This window comes from Peromyscus maniculatus, chromosome 16 (assembly GCF_049852395.1).
Source record: "Peromyscus maniculatus bairdii isolate BWxNUB_F1_BW_parent chromosome 16, HU_Pman_BW_mat_3.1, whole genome shotgun sequence".
In the NCBI taxonomy this organism is placed as follows: Eukaryota; Metazoa; Chordata; class Mammalia; order Rodentia; family Cricetidae; genus Peromyscus; species Peromyscus maniculatus.
Window position 1 is genome coordinate 28,845,045 of NC_134867.1, and position 15,430 is coordinate 28,860,474.

The 15,430-nt window shown below is 39.9% G+C and overlaps 1 protein-coding gene and 1 pseudogene across 2 annotated transcripts in view; one reads left to right on the forward strand and one right to left on the reverse strand.

Moving 5' to 3' along the window:
• Nucleotides 1-662, reverse strand: part of LOC121823251 (small ribosomal subunit protein eS1 pseudogene) — a 113,205-nt pseudogene extending 112,543 nt beyond the window's left edge.
• Nkain2 (sodium/potassium transporting ATPase interacting 2) overlaps nt 1-15,430 on the forward strand; it is a 1,058,393-nt gene that overhangs the window by 990,731 nt on the left and 52,232 nt on the right. The gene's annotated exons all lie outside the window — the stretch shown is intronic.

Consider the following 15,430-nt stretch of genomic DNA (forward strand, 5'->3'; position numbering starts at 1 on the left):
GAAAGACCTAAGGTGATTCTGTTCACACCTGGAAGTGGAGTCCTCATGGACTTGAGGGTGTGATGGGAAGAGGGTCTCCTGCAAGTAGGCAGCAATAGGGAATAAAGCAATGAATTATCTGGAGGGACACACGACCGACAACAAAACTTGTTACTGACTGAGAGTGAGAATGGAGAGATGAGAAGAAAAGACAGGAAGGACAGTGTGGCTCACCTGCCTGAGTCCCTGCCAGGTGTGGCTGCTGGGGATCCTGAGTAGAAAGTGTTTCCAGACACAAAAGAATGAGGGAAGGGAGAAAAACTATGTCCACTGCAAAGTTTGGTGCAGTCTCCAGGGAATGTAGGGAGGGGGGAGGGAGGGAGGGAGAGAGGGAGAGAGAGAGAGAGAGGGAGAGAGAGAGAGAGAGAGAGAGAGAGAGAGAGAGAGAGAGAGAGAGAGAGAGAGAGAGAGAGAGAGAGAGACCCATGCAAGCAGTCTGGTACAGAGCTGGGGAGGAGGCTGGAGACATTGAAGTGATAGACAGGAAGGAAAGTGGAAAGTACCTAGCTGATTCCAGGTGCGGACACTGGCAATTCCAGGTAGAAAGGCTTTTCACTGATGTATTGGAACCTTACGGCGCCAGCTTGACACAAGGACCAGCTGCTGACTCGAACTCTAGACATGCTTTACAGGACAGCACATGTTTAGAGTGCCTCGTAGGACTGTTGAGAATGACGAGACACATTTTGCACTGAAGCTCCAAATAAGAGGGGAAGGGCTTATAGCCATCTTGTAGGCGTGGGTCTAAGAAGATGTGGTGGGGGGAGGTGCGAGGTCTTTCTGACAAACCATCCTCTACTAGAACGAATCTGTCAGCCACTTGTGATTCCCAGGCCTCCTCTCCACAGCCCACTAGCAACTCCATCGCTGTGTTGTCAGAGAGCCTGCGCTACTGCCTTCCACTTCTGCACGGACCATCTTTCCAATCCTCCGTGTGCCGATTCTCCTGCTCGGCAAGAAGCTTCACAACTGGAAGTCAGACTGTCGTGACTGAAAAAGTGCATGTGGCCTTGCATCGGCCACTGAGTTTCTCAGCTCAGTGATGACATGAGTTCCAGCAGGGTAGAATCTTAACACGAGGAAAATAAGGAGTTTTCATGATATGGTTTTCAGAAGGTGCTATATTTGTTAAGATTTCTCGATCCAAGTGATCATTTTAGCAGGTTGGACAGAATACTTAAAACTTCAAGGTAACAGATTAGAAAACTGATGACTTGGAAACTGTTTTTTCTTTGAGTGTATTCCTGAGATGTCTTTGTTATGTGGAATACAGGACACCCCTTATATTTCATATGTCTCAAGCTGTGCCTTGTGGTATTGTATTCTCCCAAATATTGTGCATGCTAATAAACTTATCTGGGGTAAGTGACAGAGCAGACACAATATTAAACATAAAGGATAGGCAGTGGTAGCACACGCCTTTAATCTTAGCATTCCAGAAGCAGAAATCCATGTGTTCAAGGATATAGACAGGCATGGTGACTCATCACGCCTTTAATCCCAGAAAGCAAGCCTTTAATTCCAGGAAGTGGTGGTAGAAAGCAGAAAGGTATATAAGGCGTGAGGACCAGAAACTAGAAACATTTGGCTGGTTAAGCTTCAGGCTTTCGAGCATCAGTTCAGCTGAGAGCCATTCTGAATGAGGACTCAGAGGCCTCCAGTCTGAGGAGACAGGACCAGCTGAGGATCCGGCCAGGTGAGGTTAGCTGTGGCTCATTCTGTCTCTCTGATCTTCCAGTATTAACCCCAATAACTGGCCTCAGGTTTGTTTTTATTAATAAGAACTTTTAAGATTCATGCTATAGTGCCTGATGCCAAATCCCTGTGGTAATGATGGAGAATTTAAAAGGAAGCAAGGATGTCCATTTTTCCGTTTGGAGACAATATTGTTGCAGAATACATGAAGCGTATTTTGCTTTTCACTTCTAGTTCCAACAACAATCCTCAAGGAAAAGAAGGAAGCTGATTGCATACTCACTTTCCTGGAATTAAGGGTGTTTCTGCTTTGAAGTTTTATTGAATTGAGTTCTAATTTTAAGTATCTGAGAAGGACTATTTTAGGACATCAGTTGTCCAAAGAGGCTCCATGTTCCAGTGGTAGGGCCCAACGTGGGACTTGTAGATGTTAGGCAGGAGTTCTGCCATTGAGCCACAGCCTCATGCTTTAACTTGTTGGGTTTTTTTGGTTGGTTTTGGTTTATTTTGTTGTTGTTATTTTAGACAGTCTCCCTATAGAGCCCAGGCTCTCCTTCAGCTCCCAATCCTTCGGCTTCCCGCCGCCCCGAGGGTGCTGAGATCTAAGTGGTAGTCCACCCCGGACTTCAAATTGACGTTCCTAAGAACAGCAGTTTCATTTCACTCAATTTGCATTTGTCTCTCTCTCTAGTTGGAGACATTTTGTCTGGAGCTAGAATTCTTGGTTGGCTGCTTTCTTTCTTCCTTCCTTCCTCTCTTTCTTTCTTCCTTTTTTATTATTTTTTAGTATTTATAAATGACTGTTCCTTTACGGCCACTACTGTTTCTGAGGAAATTCCATAGCTTTTCTTAATGTTTGTCCATTGGTTGCTTTTAAATCTTTTGATCTCAGCATTTAATATATATAATTACTTTGTATTTTTTTTATTTCTTTGGTACCATTAGATTATTTGATATATGTGTTTCTTTCATAAATATCAATATTTATTCGAGTTTTCTTTCTGTGACATACTCCATTTCCTATCTACCTTCAATTCCATTAATGGCTACATGATAAAGCTTGACACTCTGAAACATCAGTAAATTCCTTGTTTTCACTCTTTCCTCTTCGTATTTCAATTTTATTGCATATGTATATATGTATAACTATAACTCTCTGCAAGTATAAAGATGTTTTCAGCTGTTTTGCAGTGCTAATAATTTTATTCAATAAATATTTGATTTTAAAGAATGTATTTTGGGCTTTGACATTTCTATTTGTGTCTAATTATAAATATCCCCCTAGAATTTCTCATCTCTGGTCATAAAAACAAAATCTCTTTTATTTAATTTCTTTGAGGACTTCATACAAGAGCACCATATCTACGTCATTCCAGCCCTTCCCTTCTCCAACTCCTCCCATAACCCCCCTCTTTCATCTCTTTTTCTTATTTGCCTATTATTCCACGAGAATCTTTTTATAAAGAGTTTTTAACAAGTTATTAGTAGTTATTATTTAAAATTTTTAAACTTAGAAAACTCCAAACTTGTTTTTCTTTGTTTCTATTATTCACTTTCTCACATTTTCTTGTTTATTCCTATGCCCAGTGTCTAGCACATAAACACTATGCAGTGGGATATTGGGGTTTCATCAATTCCCTCTAACATTGTTGAGTTCCTTTCTACCAGAGATTGAATAACTAGCAAATCACTTTATTGTAGAGGATTTGGTTCATGCTTTGATAGTTTGGGACTGTTTCCTCTATTAGTCTAACCCCTCCCTCAGCCCCTCCTCCATCACCCCCCCCAAAAAAAAATCCACTCAGCCCTAGGACATTGCGGAGAGTTCACAGGCTGAGCCCCTTAGCTTGTCAATCCCAGTTTTAACTCACAAATATCCTTTCCCAATGTGTCTGGTGCTTCTGCTTGGCTCTTTTAGACTTCCTCCTATAGTCTTTTCTCTTGACACTTTGTAACTTCATACACATTATCATCACCCAAGACTCCTGAATTTGGAAGAATTTTACAGGACATTTTGGTAGCCCCATGTCTTTTGCCCACTCTCACATATTCTGGTGGGTCCGAGCTTATCCATTGATCCCCAAGGCCACTAAGGCTATGACTTTTTGCCTCCCAGTTGATAAATAATGTATTTATTTTTTAGTTATTGCACTAGATAGTTTTTGTCAACTTGACATGAATATAGACTTATATGGGAAGAGGGACCCTCAATTGAGGAATTCTCCCATCATATTGTCCCGTGGGCATGGCTGTGTGAGTTTTCTTAATTGGTGATTGATATGGGAGGGTACAGTCCACTGTGGATCATGCCACCTTTGTGCAAGTAGTCCTGGATTATATAAGAAAACAAACTGAGCAAGCCATGGTGAGGAAGCTGATAAGCAGCTTTTTCATGGTTCCTGACTCTGCTTGAGTTCCTGCCCTGACTTCCCTCAGTAATGGACAATCATCAGGACTTGTAAGCCAAATAAATCCTTTTTCCCCCAAGCTGGTTTTGGCCAGTGTTTCATCATAGCAGCAGAATGTAACTGGGACCACTGTTTATTTCTTAGCCACTTGTCTTTTGCCTCTGTCCCCCAGTAGGTATATGATCTAGAAGAAGACAGTCTTTTCCAGAACCACTGTATCCTAGAACATGAGGTCACATCTAGCATATAACAGTTTCTTAGCAGATAATGGTGTGTTAGTATTTTACATTATACCATGTAATAGTTGCTTTTGTCTAGTTAACATTATAATAACTTAAGTTCTTGTCCAGAAATGAGCAGTAAAAAAAAAACAAAACAAAAAGAATATGTATGTCCCCATTCTACAGCTATAATAAAGAATCTCTAAAGCAATTAAATTTTTAAAAAAGGTCTTTCACCTAGATGAAAGGGGATGTGTAAAATCTATGTAATTTCTATTGTTCTATGTAGTCTGTGATAATGCATGGAGTGTGAGTACAACAAACGGTATGAAATTAACTATTAAGCTTCTAGAACCAAGCTCATTGGAAAGGAAAGGAGGTAGGAGTCCAACCATCCCGTGAGGGTGGAGATATAATGAGTTTTTGTTGTTTGTTTGTTGGTTTGTTGTTTGGTTGAGAATGCAGTTATGTTCTTTCCTCTGCAGCAAGACACCAGCCAAATCTGTCTCCTTAGCGGCATTCACTGGCCATTCTGCAAAATATCTCCTGCTGCTTCAGAGTCCCGGCTTCTGGTCCTTCTTGCTAGGAAAGTAATAAATTGCACTATCCGGATCCTACAGTGATTTTTTAAGCCCAAACCTGTAATATTATGACCTTCGTATGAAACATTTTTATACAGCTATAAATAGATACCAGAAACCAAATATACCAATTCTTCTCAAATATTTCCCAGATAAAAATAATGTCTAATTAATCGTGTTTCAAGGTTTTCCTACCCAGAGTTTTTTTTTCCTATGTGACCGTCTCTAACTACAAGTAGTGTTCTTATTGCATGATAGATTAAATCAGAATTTATTTATGCTTCTGTTATGAGGGTGTGTTTCTTCCAGGGATAGAAATATTGATGCAAATGACATTTTGTCATGTTGTACTCACAAAGCTGTTTTAGATGCTCACAGACACTGAAATTCTGTCACCCTCTCAGAAATATTTCATTCTGGTTATAACATCACATTTCCCCTCTCATTCAAAATGAACAATCCATAGTCATATGTTGCCTCTTTCTTCAAGGTACAGTTTCTAAATTGAGTGTCTAACATTTGTAATCAACTGCTTCATTTAATTCAGGTCGATTTGAAGCACTAGTCATTCATTTGGTGGACTGTGAGCAATCTGTGGTTTTGTTAGATCTACAACACAAAAAGAACAGTTTTTCTTCTCCTGATGCTACAGTTGTCTGGGAAAGGAGGCACACAGTGAGACACAGTGATAAGGGAGGCTACAGCTGCCGTTGGCAGGCGGATATCAATCCAAATGATTAAACCAAGCCTCCAAAACAGACCTCTCACGCTCTCTAAATGTTTTTCTTCTTCTAACTGCATGATTCCTCCACATAATTCGTAGAGGGAAGAGTGATAGCTTTTGAAATGGCTGTTTGCTGCTTTAAATGTTTGTTTATCAGAACTTCTGTTCTTTATATTTGGGGCAGAAATACGGACTACGTTGAAAGATTATAAAAGGGGCTCAGACATTTTCATCTTCCCATGATGAAAATTGGCTTCATTGTTGCAAGCAATGCACCAAGAGACTGTTTCCCTGTTCATCTTATTTATGGTTCTAAATTGGGGCATATTAATCAGGGAAGAAATGAAACTACATTTAGATCACCTTCATTTACTAGATTAATTGCAATTGATTGGTGGGTCTACCTGCACACTTCAAAACCTATTTACTCTCTAATATCAAACCCTCAAATCCTAAACCAAATGTCATGAGCGGGGAAGGCTATACACAAGTATTCCGTGCAATATGATCTCTAAATATTTTCATTTTAATTACAAATTGGAGGAAAGGAAAGAATGATATATATAGTTTTTTACTACACCTTCTTCTGGCGATTCCTGAGTTAATTCTCCTTTAATAGCTTCAACTTGGATGAAGGCAGGTAGCAGCCCTCCCTAGAGACAGCTTCTGTCAGCACATTAGTAGCACCCTCTCCCCCATGAGAGCAGTCCCAGCAACGGGGATTAGAAAAAAAAAAGAGTACATATTTGCCTCAAAAGCCTAATAGGAAAGCATGAAGAAGCTAAACACATTCTTTGGCAAAAACCAAAAGCCTCAAGTTTTAAAGATAAAAATGACTAACGTTGCAACATAATACCTGACACATAATACATAACACAGTATTGCCTGTGTACAGATTCAGCTCCAGGCCTTCCACTGAACTCAGCCTCCCTCGTATCAGTCTTTCCCTAGAGAATTTCCTCTCGATCGTCTTTCTGTTCTTCATTCACAGTCTCAAACTCCTTTTCGGCTTTCAGGAAAGGGAATGGTAAAACTTCACTAATGGGTTAGCAAATACCTTAGCGTGTATCTGTGAATAAAATACTAGAAGCCACTAAATCCCTGTCCCCTCTTGCATGAGTCTGACCTCCTGAAGAATGATGTTAACGGGTTTGGCTTACACTTTTCAAGAAGGCAGTATCTTTTATTAACTGCCTCTGCATGTCATCCATCAAGATTTCATGGTATAATTTTCACACTTTTAATTCCTTCCTGCTCTTTTCCTCCTTTTTATTGTTCAAAGCCAGACTTTCCCTAGTAACTGTTCTCGCATTCAGTATCTTACCTCTATGATGGGCCTGTTGACGTCCACCACGTGACTCCTAGGGCCTCCAGAGGATGGATTTGGGCTTTGCTTGAACCAGTGATCCTCACTGTTTGATCCTCCCACTGGGACTCTCTTTCTGAGCGTTCACTGAATCAGCCCTATGACAAAATGATAATAATAGCAGCAGGTCAATAGGTCTTTTTTTTTTTTTTTGCCACATCTGGAGAAAGATAAAGAGGAGGAGTTATTGTTTAGAGAAAACAGAACAAAAATTCTAGGAAAGGCTGTCCTCACCATTAGTTCACAGCTGCTAGCAGGGTCAAGTTTTTTATTTGAAAACTTCTCAGACTTTCCTAAACTCTAGTTAAGATCTTTACTTCATGAGCAACTTGGAAATTCTTTTTTTTAATTTCCTTTTTAAATTATTATTATTAATTTTTAAATTTATTTTACATACCAAACACAGTTTCCCCTCCCATCTCTCTTCCCCTTAACTCCCCCCACCCCATCCACTCCTCAGAAAGGGTCAGGCCTCCCATGGGAGTCAACAAATCATGGCATACCAAGTTGAGAGAGGACCAAGCCCCTCCCCACTACATAAAGGCCAAGTGAGGTATCACTCCATAGGGAATTGTGGGTGGTTGTTTTTGCTCTTTTGCTCTTTACTCTTTGGGGGCCCACCACCCAGTTCCCAAATAAATCACACACATGAAATCTTATCATTGCTTATGAATGCCCAACCTTAGCTTGGCTTATTTCCAGCCAGTCTTCCTTAACTTAAAGTAGCATGTCTACCTTTTGCCTCTGGGTGGCTGTCTCCTGATGTCCTCCTCCTTCTCTGGCTACTTCTTCTTCCTCCCAGATTTCTCCTTCTATATCTTCTCTCTGTCTGCCAGACCCACCTATCCTTTCTCCTGCCTCGCTATTGTCCATTCAGCTCTTTATTAGACCATCAGGTGTTTAGACAGGCACAGTAACACAGCTTCACAGAGTTAAACAAATGCAACATAAACAAAAGTAACACAACTTAAAATAGTACTATACCACGGGAAATAGGTTCCAAAAAGACAGCTCATGCACCAGGGAAAGATCAGAGTCCCACTGGTAGGCCCCACAAACAGACCAAGCTACATAGCTGTCACCCACATGCAGAGGGCCTAGGTCAGTTCCATGCAGGCTCCCTAGCTGTCAGTCTAGAGTCTGTGAGCCCCCATGAGCTCGGGTCAGAGGTCTCTGTGGGTTTCCCTGTCATGATCTTGACCAAGCCCCCTTGCTTATATAATCCCTCCTTCCTCTCTTCAAATGGACTCCCAGGGCTCGCCCCAGTGCTTATCAGTGGATCTCTGCATCTGCTTCCATCAGTTACTAGATGAAGGTTCAATGATAACAATTAACAGTAGTCACCATCTGATTATACAAGAAGGCCAGTTCAGGCACCCTCTCCACTATTACCAAGAGTCTTAGCTGGAGTCATCCTTATGGATTCCTAGGAATTTCCCTGGCACTAGGTATCTCCCTTACCCCATGTCTCCCTCTATCCAGGTATCTCTTTTGTTGCTCTACCTCTCCACCCTTCCCCCAGCTTGACCATCCCAATCCCTCATTTCCCTTCCCCTTGGGAACCCCTTTTGGGCTCCTCCTTGTTATCTAGTTTCTCTAAGGCTGTGGGTTGTAGCCTGATTATCCTTTGCTTTACATCTACTATCCACTTATGAGTGATTACATACCATGTTTGTCTTTCTGGGTCTGGGTTACCTCACTCAGGATGATTTTTTTTTCTAGTTCTATCCATTTGCCTGCAAATTTCATGCTATCATTGTTTTTTACAGCTGAGTAATACTCCATTGTGTAAATGTATCACATTTTCTTTATTTTTCCTCGACTGGGGGGGATCAAGGTTGTTTCCAGGTTCTGGTTTTTATGAATAATGCTTCTATGAACATAGTTGAGCAAGTATCTTTGTGGTATGATTGAGCATCCTTTGCGTTTATGCCCAAGAGTGGTATTGCTGGGTCTTGAGGAAGATTGATTCCCAGTTTTCTGGGAAACCACCATACTGATTTCCAAAGTGGCTGTAAAAGTTTGCACTCCCACCAGCAGTGGAGGAATGTTCACCTTAATCCACATCCTCTCCAACATAAGCTGTTATCAGTGTTTTGATCATAGCCATTCTGACAGGTGTAAGGTGGTATCTCAGAGTCTTTTTGATTTTCATTTCCCTGATGAGTAAGGATGTTGAACAATTCCTTAAATGTCTTTCATTTAAGGCCATTTGAGATTCTTCTGTTAAGAATTCTCTGTTTAAATCTGTACCCCATTTTTTAATTGTATTATTTGGTATTTTGATGCCGAGTTTCTTGAATTCTTTATATGTTTTGGAGATCAGCCCTCTGTCAGATGTGGGGTTGGTAAAGATCTTTACACATTCTGTAGACCGCTATTTTGTCTTACTGACCATGTCCTTTGCCTTACAGATGCTTTTCAGTTTCAGGAGGTCCCATTTATTAATTGTTGCTCTCAGTGTCCATGCTACTGGTGTTATATTAAGGAAGTGATCTCCTGTGCCAATGTGTTCAAGGATACTTTCCACTTTCTCTTCTATCAGGTTCAGTGTAACTTGATTTATGTTGAGGTCTTTGATCCACTTGGGCTTGAGTTTTGTGCATGGTGATAGATATGGATCTATTTGCATTCTTCTACATATCAACATACAGTTATACCAGCACCATTTGCTAAAGATGCTTTCTTTGTCAAAATTCAGGTGTTCATAGGTGTATGGATTTATGTCAGGGTCTTCAATTCAATTCCATTGATCCACATGTCTGTTTTTAATGTCAATACCATGCTGTTTTTATTACTATAGCTCTGTAGTAGAGCTTGAAGTCAGGAATGGTGATGCCTCTGGAAGTTCCTCTATTGTACATGATTGTTTTAGCTATCCTAAGTTTTTGTTTTTCCATATGAAGTTGAGTATTATTCTTTCAAGGTCTATGAAGAATTGTGTTGGGATTTTGATGAGGATAGCGTTGAATCTGCAGATTTGCTTTTGGTAAGATCGCCATTTTTATTTTGTTGATCCTACCCATCCAAGAGCACGGGAGAGCCTCCTATCCTCTGAGGTCTTCTTCAATTTCTTTTTTCAATGACTTAAAGTTCTTGTCATACAGGTCTTTCACTTGTTTGGCTAGAATTACCCCAAGGTATTTTATATTATCTGTGGCTATTGTAAAAGGTGTTTTTCTCTGATTGCAATCTCAGTCTGTTTATCATTTGTATATAGGATGGCTACTGATTTTTTTTTAAACCTCCTAATTTCAACAAGACCAAGCATACAGATGCTTCAGGTCAACAAATATACCTTTATCATGGGCATTTTATATGACCTGTGCCTTCAAAGTAGTTTTAAAAGTGTGGTGTATTTTATCTAATTTAAGCTATGTTTAAAAGATAATTAGATGTTATTTACAGGCGCTTAAGTTTTGAAATTAAGAGCATCTCCAGGTTAGTATTTTTATGGGATTACTGAGTGTGTGCATCTCTGGTTTTCTGCCTTCTCTTGGGCTCTTTTCCTCCTGTTGGTTTGTCTTATCCAACTTTTTTTTTTTAAAGATTTATTTATTTATTTATTATTTATTTATTTAGTATACAGAAGAGGGTGCCAGATCTCATTACAGATGGTTGTGAGCCACCATGTGGGTGTGGGAATTGAACTCAGGACCTCTGGAAGAGCAGTCAGTGCTCTTAACCTCTGAGCCATCTCTCCAGCCCTGTCTTGTCCAACTTTGATGGGTTTTGTTTTATATTTTATTTTGTTATGTTTTTTAAAAAGTGAATTAATGAATGAATTAAGCAATTAATTAGTTAAAAACCTATCCACTAGGATAAAGGTTAGCAACTGAACTGTCACTTATACCTGCTGGGAGATGGAAAATCAGTTTTCTCCAATGCGGTGACACTGGGTAGATCAACCACTCCAGGACAGGCCTCCTGATCCGGAGTAGCTGACCGACATATGATGCACTTCAAAGTTTTTGCTTGTTTGCTTTGGTTTTGGGTTCTTTTTGTGTATGTGTGAGCTTTTATTGGGTTACAGTTCAGTGGTTTTTATTTTTGTTTTGTTTTGTTTTTTTTACTTTTGCCTGTTGTTTTATTTTGTTTTCTTGATTTTGGGGGGAGTTTTGTTGCTGTATTGGATTTTGTTTGTTTTGAATTTATTTTTTGAGAAAGAACTTAAAGGAAGAACTTGAAGGAGGGGAAGAATATATTCAAAATATATTTAAATTTAAAAATTGTTTTAAATAACGAAAAATATAATAAAATATTTAAAAAGTATCTCACTCTGAGTAAGATATTCTAAACAGATTATCTAGTAACTGAATCAATGTTTATATTCTAATATGTCTAATATATCCTAATGTTATATGTCTTTAATAACAACCTCAATCATTGGAAGACTGAGTAATCCTGAACATATATATGTACATAGACACACACACACACACACACACACTCACACATACACACATTGTTCGTGTGTATGTGTGTGTGTGTGTGTGTGTGTGTGTGTGCTCATTATAAAAATAATTAAGATTTCTCTTTTATCTTTGAAAAATTGTTCATGGTATTTTGTTATGGAAAAATTGATTCAAGAAGCATATATAAGTCGGTGGTGGTGCACAACTTTAATTCCAGCACTCGGGAGGCAGAGCCAGGTAGATCTCTGTGAGTTTGAGTCCAGCCTGGTCTACAGAGTGAGATCCAGGCAGGTACCAAAACTACACAGAGAAACCCTGTCTCAAAAAAAAAAAGATGAAGAAGAAGCATATATAAGATAATATGTAAAAGTCTACAAAATGATGTTTTGTATGCAGATTTTGGACACATTTTGTCAAAGGAGATGATAGTCAGGTCGATAAATATATTGATAGATATATAGATGACAGACGATAGACACAGATGGTAGATGACAGAAAGATAATACATAGATGCTAATAGGTAGACTGATGATGGAAGAAGAGTATACTGGTAGAGTTTTAAGTAGGTAAAAGAATGGTGACTGGTTTCTGTTGCTGGAGGGCTTCTCTCCAGGTTCCACCAAGCCCCGCAGTCCCACAATCCACGTATAAAATAATCACTCAGACGCTTATATTATTTATAAACTGTATGGCCGTGGCAGGCTTCTTGCTAACTGTTCTTTTATCTTAAATTAACCCATTTTTATAAATCTATACCTTGCCACGTGACTGGTGGCTTACCGGCGTCTTCACATGCTGCTTGTCCTGGCGTTGGCTGCAGTGTCTCCCCCTCAGCCTTCCACTTCCCAGAATTCTCCTCTCTCCTTGTCCCACCTACTTCCTGCCTGGTCACCTACTTCCTGCCTGGTCACTGGCCATCAGTGTTTTATTTATATAGAACGATATCCACAGCACTTCCTCTTTTTTCTTTTTTTAAAAAGGAAGGTTTTAACTTTAACATGGTAAAATTACATATAACAAAACAATTACCAAGCAAGAATTATAGTTACAATATTAAAGAAGATGTCCTATCTATCTTATATTTGTGAGTTTAAGGTTTTATATCTAACTTATCTTTTATCATAACTGAGGAAATTACAATTATCTAGTTTTCAACCACATCAAAGACCTGAGAAGGAACATAATGGTACCTGAGAAATGGTAGATGGATGCAAGCAACTTTCGGGAATCTTGCAAAAGTAGACCAAGACAGCTGGCAGCCTGGACGGTCACCTAATGTTTCTCAGCATTGTTGGTGCATTTAAATTGGCTACAGGCCTAGAGTATTTGACAGACCATTTTTAGAAGCAGGAATCATCACGTGTTTGAATGTACAGTCCCCCAGGTCTTAAAGGCATATGTCTCCAATGCTGGCTGTATCCCTGAACACACAGAGATCTATGGGATTAAAGGCGTGTGCCACTACCGCCACACTCTGTCTATGGCTCTAATAGCTCTGACCCCCGGGCAACTTTATTTATTAACATACAATAAAAATCACATTTCAGTACAATTAGAATACCACCACAGGTTTCTATTTCCCTTTCTGCGTTTTTGATGGTGTGCATAGAATATTTTTAAAATTAAGAAACTTTGAAGAAAGCTTTGTCATTTAAGAAGGATGCCCAGCATAGACTTAGGAGAGTGTTTACAAGAAGTAGCAAGAGTCCCTTAGGCAAGTACAGTGGTTTCTTTGTCTGGCCATGGTAGGGGCAGGCTTCAGATGTCAGTAGAGCTGTTAGAGAGAGGGGCACTTATGACCAACTGCAAGTGGTTCTCAGTAAAACACACAGAGCCCTGGAAATGAAAGTTCTGTGACAGGCAGAAGACACATTTTGAAATGTCACATATGCCAAGTAAAAGAGTTCAAATTTTGGACTTCAGGAATGTGTAGTGCATTTTCAAAAAGAGGACTGGCATGATGGGGTTGCGTTTTTGACAGAGATCACACTGCAAACACTGTGGGAAATGAATTGACAGTCTGTTACAAAACTTACTGCAAGCCATGGTAAGGTCTCCACAGTGGTAGCCATGGTGCTGGAGAAGAGAAACCTGAGTTTGTAGATCCTAAGTAGGTAGAAACTGTACTTAGTGGGGCAGAGGCGTGGATACAGGGTGTATCCCTGTCTACAATTCTGATTAAAGCAGCAGAATAGATAATGATGTTATTATCTATGACCGGGAACAAGAGAGAAAAGCAGCTTTGACGGAAGTAGGACTCGATGCTAAACAGAAGGAACACTGAGTATCCTCAGCTCACCTGTGTGGTTTCCCAGTGGGAAGCTGCAACACTACAGTCTGGATCATTGCAGGGAGATGCCAGCTGCAGACAGGCATTTGGAAATCTTCTTCCCACTTGAACGATAGTTCCCTACTTGTTCTTCTCATGCCTTCAATTCCACAACTCAGAGCAACCATGTTTCCATCTATCTCTCTCCATTAACACTCTTCTCACTAAAATGCCTTCAGGACACTGAGTTCTTAAAGAATGTACGTTTGGGAAATGAATGTGGAAATAAGTGAAGTGAGAATTGGGATCACAATTGCATCATGATTTGTTACCAAATAAGACCCCCTCCCCTCCAAAGATAGAGAAATTAACTCTAATTGATTTGAAAATAGCAGCTCTGAGGGTTTGTCAATGACATTGAATCTTACACCAAGACAAATAAAATAAAATCTGAACATTTTCTATGGATTGAACATCCTGAAAGTCATCAGGTATCACACAAGTCATTGGCTACCGTAAAGTAGACGAAATTGTATAAGACAGTTTCTCAGAATGTGAAGATCTTCAAATACATTGGCCACTAATAGAAAGTTGGAGTGGTAGAGAGAGGGAGTTTGGAAATGACAGAGAGAGAGAGAAAGGGGGAGACAAAGAAAGGGTTTTTTGTTGTTTTTTTACTTTTTTAAGAATTGAATTGTCTTCTTTGAGAAATGAAGGATCAATTATGTCCCCGAATAAACACTTCACCTTGGAGAGGGATCTTAGCCCTTCGATTAGTCTTAAGTGGAGGCCATTGTGGAGAAACTTAGGAAATTTTTCTTTGAATAAGACACCAAGACCATAATTTAGTTTATATCCAGTTAACTCAAGAAGGACCAGATGTAGAAATTTATCACCAGTAGTACCAAAACAACTGAGATCAAGCATGCAATTAACTTTGAAAGTGAAATAAAGCCTCTTGTTCACGCCACAAGATTAAATCGCCATGGAGAACAGTACAACAGGTGCAACTACCAGCAAAAGTTAGGTTGAAAATGTGATGATCAAGACAAGCCTTTTCAGAGGTGACACTTGAAAGAAATTAAACACAAGCTGTAGAGCTAAAGCAGGCCAGTGTGTTCAAGGGCCAGTCAAGAAGCCAGTGTTAAAAAAAAAGTGTTAATGAGGGAGACAGAGTTCACGATCAGGTCAGAGATGCTCTCAGGGAGGCACACATTCTGATACTTTTAGAAGCCACTATAATGATGTTGACCTTGACTCTCACTGGACTAGAGGATCACAGTCGATTTCAATAAAAGAAGGACGTGGCCTTCGCTTCATTTTCCAATGACCAGGCAGCTACTGTTGTAGATGGACTCAAAGGTCACCAGATCACAACACCCAGGGGAGAGAAATGGCTGCTTGGGTCTAGGGACCACAAGAGGTCAGGTTCTAGATGGATTTTGAAAACAAAATCCAGGGCATCGTCCTGATGCATTGATTCTACAGTGTGAGAGAAAGAAAAGAGTTGAGGATGAGTCCTGGGTTGGGATTTAAAGTGTGGAATGATGCCATTGCTGCCCCTTGAAACAGTCAGCCCTTAAGTACAGTCAGCCCTCAATACAGACACGTATTAGCGAGAAAAGCAAGGCCTGGGTCTGTCAGTTGTGACATGGCATCATCTGGTGGGCATATGGGCACACAAGTAGGAAGTTCCAACACTGTTGAAGAAT